The sequence below is a fragment of the Pimephales promelas genome, chromosome 12 (genome assembly GCF_988280905.1).
Source record: "Pimephales promelas chromosome 12, fPimPro1.hap1.1, whole genome shotgun sequence".
Taxonomy (NCBI): Eukaryota; Metazoa; Chordata; class Actinopteri; order Cypriniformes; family Leuciscidae; genus Pimephales; species Pimephales promelas.
Window position 1 is genome coordinate 18,678,039 of NC_142780.1, and position 10,701 is coordinate 18,688,739.

General features: G+C 40.2%; 1 protein-coding gene across 5 annotated transcripts in view; it reads right to left on the minus strand.

The window, feature by feature from the left end:
* Nucleotides 1-9,919, minus strand: part of grik5 (glutamate receptor, ionotropic, kainate 5) — a 71,344-nt gene extending 61,425 nt beyond the window's left edge. For 2 of the 5 annotated variants that reach the window (XM_039679869.2, XM_089117613.1), the window contains exons 1-3: nt 9,604-9,918; nt 9,319-9,409; nt 3,669-4,825 (exon numbers count right to left, since the gene is read on the minus strand). The gene's annotated coding sequence lies outside the window, so the exon portion shown is untranslated. Of the gene's footprint in view, nt 1-3,668; nt 4,826-9,318; nt 9,410-9,603 lie in introns of all 5 variants that reach the window. The other 3 variants (XM_039679872.2, XM_089117614.1, XM_039679870.2) reach the window with 3 other exon arrangements.
* Between the last annotated feature and the right edge of the window lie 782 nt (nt 9,920-10,701).

Below are 10,701 nucleotides of genomic sequence, written 5' to 3' on the forward strand. Positions count from 1 at the left end.
GGTTATTACTGGAGATGAATGAGGATATTACAGAGCTGCTTCTTACTGTTAACAAATCTGCGAAGGTTTATTGCTGAACGTTCCCATTTTAGTGCAGTGCAAACTCTCGTAATGCTTTTGGACACATGTGCCTGTCTCGGAGCCCAGACAGAAGTAACAATAGTCCACTGGTATGGCAACACTGGGTGATGTCAAAGAAGCAGTTGCCTTGTGCATTCAGCATCAAAATATTCAAAAAGCCATAAAACATGGAAATAAACCTTGAAGTTGAATAGACTTTGGCCAAAAGTGTTTTTTCCTCTCAGTAAGCAGAAGTAAGACAGCAGGACAAAAGGATATGCTATTCTATTAGAGCAGAGACACATTCGTTTTGTCAAAAAGGATTTGCTAAACCTGCAGAGAAGTCACACACTGAGGAGATTACAAAACACCTCTAGTTTTCAGTTTCAAATATAATGCTAAAGGGATATTTCACCTAAAAACAAAATTTCTATCATTATGTACACTCCCACAAACATATGTGATGGGGTTTTTGTGAAAGAATATCCTGTTAACGCTTCTCAAGTTATTTTGAATAGTGTACTGGTCGTTCGTTTTCACACAATTAGAGTTTCGGGCATCAAAAATAACACATAAGCACCATAAAAGCATCAAAAAAGAGCCATACAGTGCAGTGGTTGAGCTCCGCCTCAATTTTCTCACCCTCAAGACATCCTAGGTGTAATTGACTTTCTTTTTTCAGTCAAAAACAATCGGAGCTATACATAAAAAAATAAAAATATCCTGACTCAGCTTTATAATGGGAGTGAATAGTAACTATGTGAAGTTTCAGCACAAAATACTCCACAGATATTTTTATATAGCATGTTAAAATTGTCACTTTTTGAGGGTTTGCAAAAACCCACCGTTTTGTGCCTGGCCCTTTAAATGCAAATGAGCTGCTGCAGAGTGCGGGGTTTCAAGAGGGGTTTTAGCTGCTGCGGTTTCCTCATACAGACGCACTAAAATGACAAAAACTGTTCTCCCTTTAATGTTAAAATGGAGTCAGTCAAAGATGGAAAGACTCAAGAAGAAGTGACAACATGTAGAATGCAACAGGACGTCTCTTAATGGTTAGTTGATGAATTTATGTTGCTGATGAGAAGTTTACTATTTTCAATTAGGATATTCTGCCATGGTAATCGTAACATGACACCATGACTTTTGCGTAAACATACACGCCAGTTTCAAGTCAAGTGGCGTGTTATCTATACGCATTTAGAGCCATCCGCATGTATGCGTATATGTCTATGCCGTTAAATGTCCGAGAGATTCCGCGTGTAATGTACACGCCGTTTTCGTTTCCGAGCGAAACGAAGCAAAATGTAGATCTACATCTGGGGAGAGATGGTAGGGGAAGACTCATAAATGCCATTAACCCCAGTGACGGGTCGGTTAGGACGGGGTTGAGGTAAGTCATATATTTACATAGACAGTACAGTAATAAGTCAACGGCTGTTGATAGCACACCAAAAATGGAAATACGAATTGGCATGTCATACATACACCATTTCATGAGATCAGTCTGATAAATCGCTCATATAGAAACTGTTGTGAGATGCACACAGAGTGACTTTCTATTGCATGTGAAAAGATGGATGCTAAAATTTGAGCTGACTCACAAATGTACTCTTATACAACCATTCTTCCTCTCCTCAACATGGACTGCGTGTTCCCGGGGCGGTGTTTATGCACATTTTAGGGTTGGTGATGTCACTAAGCTGGGAGGAATGTCTTGTAGTCCCTACCAGCCGTTTATTGAAGTACTTTTCTTTAAAAGAAAATATCCTCCTTTGCTTTGAACTTTGAGCGTTGTAACTTTGATAATTTTGTTTATGCTCAAACAGCAACATCACACAAAAACTAAAGTTAGAAAAGTGGAATCATACTTTACCACCCCTTTAAAGGAGCAATGTGTGATTTTTAGCGACATCTAGTGGTTCGGTTGCGAGTTTGCACCAGGTTTGCACTAAGGGCTCAGCCCACTGCTCACCCCTCCCTTTCGAAGAAGCTACGGTTGCTAAAACGGGACAAACATCTCGTCGGCTGAGACAGCAGAGAATAGCCAGAGTAAGCCGAGAGTGTGTAACATTGTCACTGTTTCTGTACCACAGTCCATTATAAACCACATCATGAATACTGTTTACAAAGCCATAGTCAGGTGAGGATCAAGGGTTTTAATATATAATTTAATATAATAATAGTAATCAGCTGATTGTCTCACAAACGTAACCAGCAGCACATTTCTCCACACATACTGTAGCAAACCCATAATACAGCGAGGGAGCAGCTATATATGTTTTCTAACAGGGTAGTAATAGTTTAGCTGGCTAATATGAGCTGTTACTGTGGCTGAGCTGGGACGCGTCCGCATCGCATGAGTCCAAAGGTCGGAAGTGCGCGGTGTTACAATCATGTCATCTCCGCATCCCATAGATACTACTTACTACACACAATAGGCTTTTTTCTCTGATTTTGAAAACTCTTCGTGATCGACTTTAGTGATCTAAAAGTCTGTATCGACGGGTTAGTGATTCATGTAACGTACTGTTTTACGGTCAATGACATGAATACTAATCATCAGCTGTCTCACGAACGTAACAGCACATCTATCCCCAACATAACAAACCCATAACACAGCGAGGGAGAACTATACATGAAACAATCCCAACTACATATTTTACACCACTCACAAGGGAAAAGTCACTACTCACGGAGTGTAAGGCTAGCTTCCAGCTTTCCGCTACTTCTCTTTCAAGGTAGTGATGAAACGTGTTCTGTAGCGCTGTTTGTTCGCGTTCGGCTAAGGTAGGAATATGACGTCACAACATGGCGACCTTCATAGAAGGGGATTCCCGCGGTTATGGAGCTATTAATGTCTCATTCTAAGGTAATAAAAACATTACGGTTAATTAAGTAAGTTCTTTATACACCACTGAAAACATAGTTATGGATGTCATATTGCATTTCTGTTAATAGATACTCAACTTTGTTACACATTGCACCTTTAATATAATTCCGATTGTGTTTGGCTGAAAGAAAAAAAGTCATGTACACCATGGATGACTTGAGGGTGAGAAATGATGGGATAATATTCATTTTTGGGTGAACTTTAATTCAGATCCTGCAACACTTTTCTGGCATTCCAATCTGTATCCCAAATATCCCAGCTCAAATAGGCCTATTACATGCCTGCCCACAAAAACCCATAAATGCACTCCATTTACTCAGAAGAGGATATTCAGGCCCGCAGAGCACTGTAGGAAGTGTATATGGTGGGAGTGTGTGGTGATGTTATTCATAGTTCACTGGGCTGTTTAAGGGCACATCCCTATTCGTTTTCAGGTGATGGAGGGAGTCGGATCGTCCGAAGGTTACGCAAGAGAAAACAAAAACAAATGAGTGGAACTTTATCTAATGGGCAGTGACAGAGTATGGTGGGCGTCACAGCAATAAAAGGCTCATATTGTCTGCAAAGCAAAAACACATGTACGATCACTTCAAGCGTACCATTACATGACCGGCAAAACAAACAAGCTTAAAGCCTTTTAAGCCTAAACAACTGTTACAGATTCATTCCAAATGCCCACTCATGCACACACTCACACAGCAAGAATAAAAATACTCACAGAATGAAGCAGACCTTGTCAGGAACAGGGTGCCATGGATTGCCGTGGTAACAAGTGAACGCAGTCCTCCGGGGAATCGCAACGCGTCTTCTAGGATGACAGGTTGAAAGTCACAGAAATGGAGTAGTGTGGAGAGTCTCAACGGAGAAGGTATTCCAGCTCGAAATGATCCATCTGAGAGCCCTTCACGAGCTGTGATTATTATAATAATCCATTTCGATGAGAAAAAAGTCGTTTTTTTTACAAAGCTCAAGCATTCCCAATGGGCATCAAAAATATGGTGACACTGTTACTTATTGTTTGCTGTATCCGTCCTTCTCTCTCCTGCTGTTAATGTTGACCCTGCCAGCTCCGACACAAAAATAGGAGGGAGCGGCAATAATGGCCAATTCTCCGAATTCTGCACTCCAAGAGACAATCACACGCTCTCGCACACATATTCGCACACAAACGCACTCTCACGCGCACACATAGCGGCTTCAGTTCTTCTCCGACGTCTAGCTGCCTCTTCCAGTCAGCTCTCCGCACAAACCCTCGTCCATTGCCGCACAGGCCTTCCGAGTCTCACATACACGCACATAAACACTTGAACTCAAACACTCCAAGAACAGTCAGCACTTTAACCCTGCTTTCCTGGGCAGCCTCACTCCAACTTACACGTTATTGCTTTTAGTTTCAAAGAGAATCGTTCTTCTGGCCCACCTGCCACATTTGATGAAGGGAGCATTGACTTGAGCAAAGAAACATATAGTGAAATATATCAAGTCTGAGGGTAAAAAATCCTCCAGAATAAGTTAGGCTGAAGTCTCTGAGAGGATGAAATGATTAAGGAGCCCAGCACTCGGATGGAGATTTGGAGAGCGGCTCACGCTCTGTTCTCCCGCACCCTCATCAATCCAGCTATCCCTCCAATTCCCACGGCTCCTCCCTTCAGGAGTTCAGGAATGAGCTTTGGCACACCAGACACTCCCTCTCTCTTCTGCGAATGGCACCTCTAGGACGGAGGCGGGTCGAGTTATGGCTGCTCCGAGGTCCGTAGAAGCAAACAGACTAGAGCCGCGGAGACGCTGGGGAGAGGAGGAGCGTCACATCTGTCGCCACGCTGACAATTTCCTCCTCAGCTCGTTAGGGTCTTGTGGCCTTGCGTTGCTTAAGACCTGAGGAAAACACCCAGAAATGTTCATCATCAATTATTCATTATGCTGTAGTACAGACGGCAACCTACAATGTTGATATGATTACTACGAGGGAGTTTTCAAGTACCATACTGGTTTTTCTGAATTAAAACTACAATTTCATTGTATTACTTACTGGCTCACATTGTATCATCACACTTTCAGTCATTCAGTTACACCACACATTTATATTACAGTATACCAGTATCAATACAATTCATGTAATGTTATTGAATGGATGTGCTCATATGTGACAAGACCATTACATTGCAATCAATATCCAATCAAAAACAGCCTCATCACACAATAAAACCAGTGAAGTAGTGTATCATGACTTACTAATAAGTCAGGGATAGATATAGTCATTACCCCATTTACATCCTTAATTCATGTTCCTGCTCTTGTTGTGAATGATTCATTGGTGTGCATTATTCCAAATCAAAGAAATAGTTGACTTGTAAATCTTTAATTAAAAACAAACACACTTTATTTGCTGTTGGCTATCAGATATATTAATCAATAACGAAATAACTACTTGGGCATTGTTTTAATAAACTAGAATTCTAGCATTTGGCACCCTTTCCATATTCAATCATTTGCTGTTGGATAAAATTAATTCCAAAGCCTTTTTTGTATCATGTTTTACCCGAAAATGAATATTGGAAAATAAAAATGGGTTGTGAATGGGCTTTCACTTAAACTAATAATAAGATAACAAACATGTAATAGCCTAAGGATTTGTATCAGATTTGAGGGGACTTGGGCATGGGTCCCCCGACTGACTAATTGCAGTTGGTCATGTCAGATAACAGCCTCATCAGAGCGGCCAAACTCTCTTGTGAGACGGACTGTTCTATAAATATGAAAAGAGCAGGTAATTAAAGGTGGATCCCAGGCGTGGAGCTGTTCTGTCCAAATTCTTATTTCCATACAATTCTCCATGTCATGCTTTGATTATGAGGGTGCCTCTCTCATCAGATGGAGTGATATGAAGGGGAGGAGGGGGAGAGGAAAGGGGTGAAGGGAGAGGGTGGAAAAAAGAGCGATGAGAGCTGGGAGAGGAAGCGACATGGACGGTGGCAGGGTGAGAATGAGACGTTAAAAAGGGACTGCATTAAAAAGATGTGCTCAGTTCGAGAGAAAAAAAGAGGACAGGAAAGGTGTAGAGACAAAGAGGAAGAGACAGACAGAGACAGAGGGACAGTGAAACAAGGGTAGAGACAGAATAAGAGAATAACTAATGGGAAGGTCAGTTATGCAGCTCTTGCAGCAAAATTCATATTTGAGCAGTACACCCTCAGAAACCAATTACAGTTTTAACCCTTAAAGGGCAGGAACAAAGATAAAAAACATTTTTTTTTTAAACATTATGACTCAAATAATGTGATTTCACATTTTTCGTCACTATATACAGTATAACTATATATATATATATATATATATAAATATATAAACCTAAAAATATGTCAGTGCCATTGTTTTGTCTCAAGATGCAGACAAGTAATGTTTTTTTCTAAGGCACATTTATAAAAGCTACTTAATGTCCTAATTTAACGAAGGCGTAATCCTGGTTTAATCTAAGCCCTATCTGTGAAAACAGGCCATAGAGTTTTAAAATGCAGTCACATAAGCGAAACTTTGCGGGCAAAAAGGCCCACTGTCTATTGCCAAGAGTGTAGTGATGTAGTATGAAGCATGTCACACAGAAGTCAACCACACACCTAGCAGATTTCTGTTGGTCAATGCGAAGAATCCACGTGACCAACTTGACGAAATCAACAAAAAATCTTTTAACCTCACATGAAATTCTCGTTCTTGTGGGTTCCTATTGAAAACTGGATTTTGCAATTGAAAACCAACTGAACAACTGTAAATGTCACCACAACTTTATTGTTGGGATCATGATTATTGAACATGAAATCCACCGGGAGGAGTCAGATCCAGATCCAACTCCTCCCACCTATATACCTAAACCTACCCAGCTCCACCCCCTGACCCCTAAACCTACCCAACTCCACGAAACCTACCCACCTCCACCCCCTGACCCCTAAACACACCCCTAAACCTACCCAACTCCACCAAACATACCCATCTCCACCCCCTGATCCCTAAACCCACCCCAAAACCTACCCAGCTCCACCCCCTGACCCCTAAACCTACCCAACTCCACCCCTCAGATCTGGATCCGACTCCGCCCCCTGGATCTTGTGTACTGCAATGAGGTGCTACTGGAGCAATATGCCAACACCCATTTAAAACATTTTAGCAACAAATCAATACCTGGCAATCACATAAAATTGGGAGACAGAGAAAGGATGGACTAAATTGGAGGGGAAGGTAAGACGGAGGCAGAAAAGGAAAAGGAAGAGGAATAAGGGAGTGAATTGGAAGAGGGGTGAGGGAATGGAGGAGTGATACGGAAAATGAAGGAAATGGGAAAAGGAAAGAGGGAGAGAGAGAGAGAGAGAGAGAGAGAATTGACATTCAGACTGCGCCTCACTCAATGGTGAAATGGAAAGCAACACAATTTTTTAAAATCTAGTTTTTAAAATCACCATTTATTGGCACCTTATTTTTCCTGCTTCTTATTTTATTGATGCTCTAGCTTAAATTACTCAATTCCGCAGAATTAACTTACACAATTTAAATTTAAATTGATAGTTGAAACCAAAAAACTCATGAAAGAATAATAGAAGTGGAGAGGCAGAAAGAGTGAAGGGAAGTGAGAGGGCATCTCTGAAAGGTTTCAGTCCTGACATTGATGTCACTCTTGCTTATCACACGTCACTCTCAAGAGCGACTTACTCAAATATGCCTCTTTTCTTCTCCATTTCATCCTATTGCTTGGGCCATCCATCCCCTCAGTCACCCTGCTCTCTCACTCCTTCTACCAACACAGACAAGTCCTTCTTTATACTCACACACCTATACGCAAAGGGCTGAAGGCCTGCTGACTCACAAACCCAGTAAAACAGTTAATAAGGCTAGAAGGGGTGAAACGCAGGGGAAGATGGACACTAAAATATGACCAGGCCTGTACTATGACCTTTTAAAGCTTTCTAAAATGCTACTGATCAATACACAGCCATCCACAAACACATAATCCTAGGGGAGCATTTAGCATGTTAGCACAACGTCACTAGTGTGAGAGTGAGGAGGTGAGATCTGATGTGTGTGTGTGAGTGTATCAGGTTAGAAGACAGAGACAAAAGGTTAGAAATCTGGATCGATGTAATGTGAGAAATCCACATCTGAGGCACCAGACAAGAGCTGCCATGTTCTCTTCACACACACACACACACACAGAGAGAGAGAAGTGCAAAAAATGTGAAAAAGAGCGCATGTGAGTGAGCTGGATCTGACGGTTAACAGTAAGCAACAGTGTCCACCACACAGATATAACAGAGACACAAGCAGCAGTGCCAATGTGTGCAACAGGAAAGATATCTGCCTTCTCCATGAATATAAACTAAGTATGGAAAATCTCAGCAGAAAAATAAATAAATAAATAAATAAATAAATAAACCAGGTTTTTTTAAGGATCCCTAAGATCAGTTGACTTGAGAGAAAAACTTTCTTGAATTAAATGTATATTTCTTGCCCCATTGGTCCCAAATAAGCATAAATAAATGCATTTAAAAAAAAATAAAAAAAAACCTTTTCTTTTGGGGGGTATTTTAAGAATAAATGTAACAATTGCAAGAGGTTTATGCTTAAAACAAGAAAATAAATGAGGTAAGAAACAAAATGTAGGCTATTTAATTCAAGACATATTCTCCGAAAACAACATTTCTCTATAACCTCAAAAAATAATTATTTGAAATAAAATTGATTGATTTAAGTATCTTCAGATATTTACTGAAATACAAAACAACAATACAAATTAAGAACTTATTACACTTATGATTTATGTTTAAAATATATTATTTAGGGCATTTATTTGTTGTTTCTTTAAGCATAAATCTAAATAAATTGGAGCTTATGTTTAAAACAAGAACAACTGTCAATGGGGTAAAGAAACCTACCTCAACAACGTATATATTTTTTGTATCTTGTTTTAAGGTTGTTTGAATGATTTTCCTGGAATCCCAGGCAAAATACTGATTAAAAAATGATTATTTCCAGTGTACAAATGAGGAAAAATCAGGATGGTACAGAGAAGAAGAGAGACGCAACCAAATACTACCAAATTTTCTCAAAATGTGCCAACAGAAGACAGCCAGCTCTCTCTGACTCAGACTAGAGGATGGAAGAAGAATAAAAAACAGGGAGATCAGGGAAAAGGGGAAGAGGGGAGAAGATCTGAACGGTGCACAGAGATTTAACGAAACGGCAAATGAGAAATTCATCAAGAGTGATGCCAGAGGACATCTCTGACAGGGAGATGAAGCAAAAAGAGAGGACTTCAGAGAGAGATCTAGAGAAAAACCAAACGAGAGCTAAAGAGAGATCGTGAGAGGCTGTTGAAAACTCACCCCTGTGTGAGAGTGGTCCTCCTCAGGCTAACACAATCCCTGCTCTGTGGAGCCATTCTGAGCAGAGCCTGTTTGGAGCACTGCACACTGTCTACAGAATACCAATCACACGCCGGCAACACACACACACACACACACAGTCAGTCAGTCAGTCATCGGGATGATATAGCCTACTCTTTCACTCAGTGTTTTAAAAGCAAGGCACCACAACACTGTAGTTGTGCTTTATGAGCTGTGAATACAGTCATAATGGAATAAGCAGTAATCTGACACACACACACATACCCTCAATGAGACACAGTTCCAATGACGACCCCGGTGATGGGGGACAACAGGCCGATCTGCTCAGGAACTGAAGATGAGAGAGGATTCTGTGAAGCTCCTTCAGTGCGCCTCCTCTTTTCCTTCTGTCTTCTCACACACTCTCTTCAGCGTCGAGCATCAAGAGGCTCTGTCCTTTTCTCCTTTGCTTTCATTTCTTTTACAAGACCCTGACAATGTTCATAGCTGTAATTCCAAAGCACAGCAGTGCAAGCTGCATTTACTCCAATCCCCCTCCCTTCCTCATATGCGCTCTCTCTCTCTCTCTCTCTCTCAGCTCATTGTATCCCCATACCTCCTCTGCTCTCCCTCCAATCCAATCAGCACTTACTCCTTCCTACAGCCCCTTTCTCCTTTTCTCTCTCCTCCTCTTCCTTTTTCAAAGACAAATCTCAGCCAGCATCAGTGAGATCACCATTCTCTCACACAAGTATTTAAATAAGTGAAGAAAAGCGTCACGAGCGTGAAACACTTGACGTGCCTTGCAGCACAGGTAGCAGACGTCACAATGCCAACTCAGACTACACACATACTATCTGAGAGTACAGAACAGGCTGACAAACATATACCGCATTTTTAATTTTAGATGTTTTAAATTTAGTTTAATTTCATTTCATTCAATACACTGTAAAAATGAATATGCTTTCTCTAATCAATATAATTGTGGCAACAGATTACAAGCAATATTATTAATTAAATGTAACAAATTAGAATTGGGTCATAATTACTCAAATTATTCCTTAAAAGTTAACCATTTAAAATGAGTAATGTTTACACCAAAAAAAGTAACAAAAATATCTCACTAACAGACAGACGTCAAAGATTAATTGAAAACTTTCTATTTTATATTGCCAACTTTGAAGACACCTGATGTTAAAAAGCAGTTAATTTTAAAACAAACCCTGATCACCATAATGGTGACTTCAATTTATGTTTTTTTTTTTTTGGTTGATGTTGCAAGTTTTGCTCATTTTAAATGGTCAACTTATAAGAAATTAATTTGATTAATAATAATTCAATTCTAATTTGTTGAATTTAATTAATAATATTGCTTGTAATCTG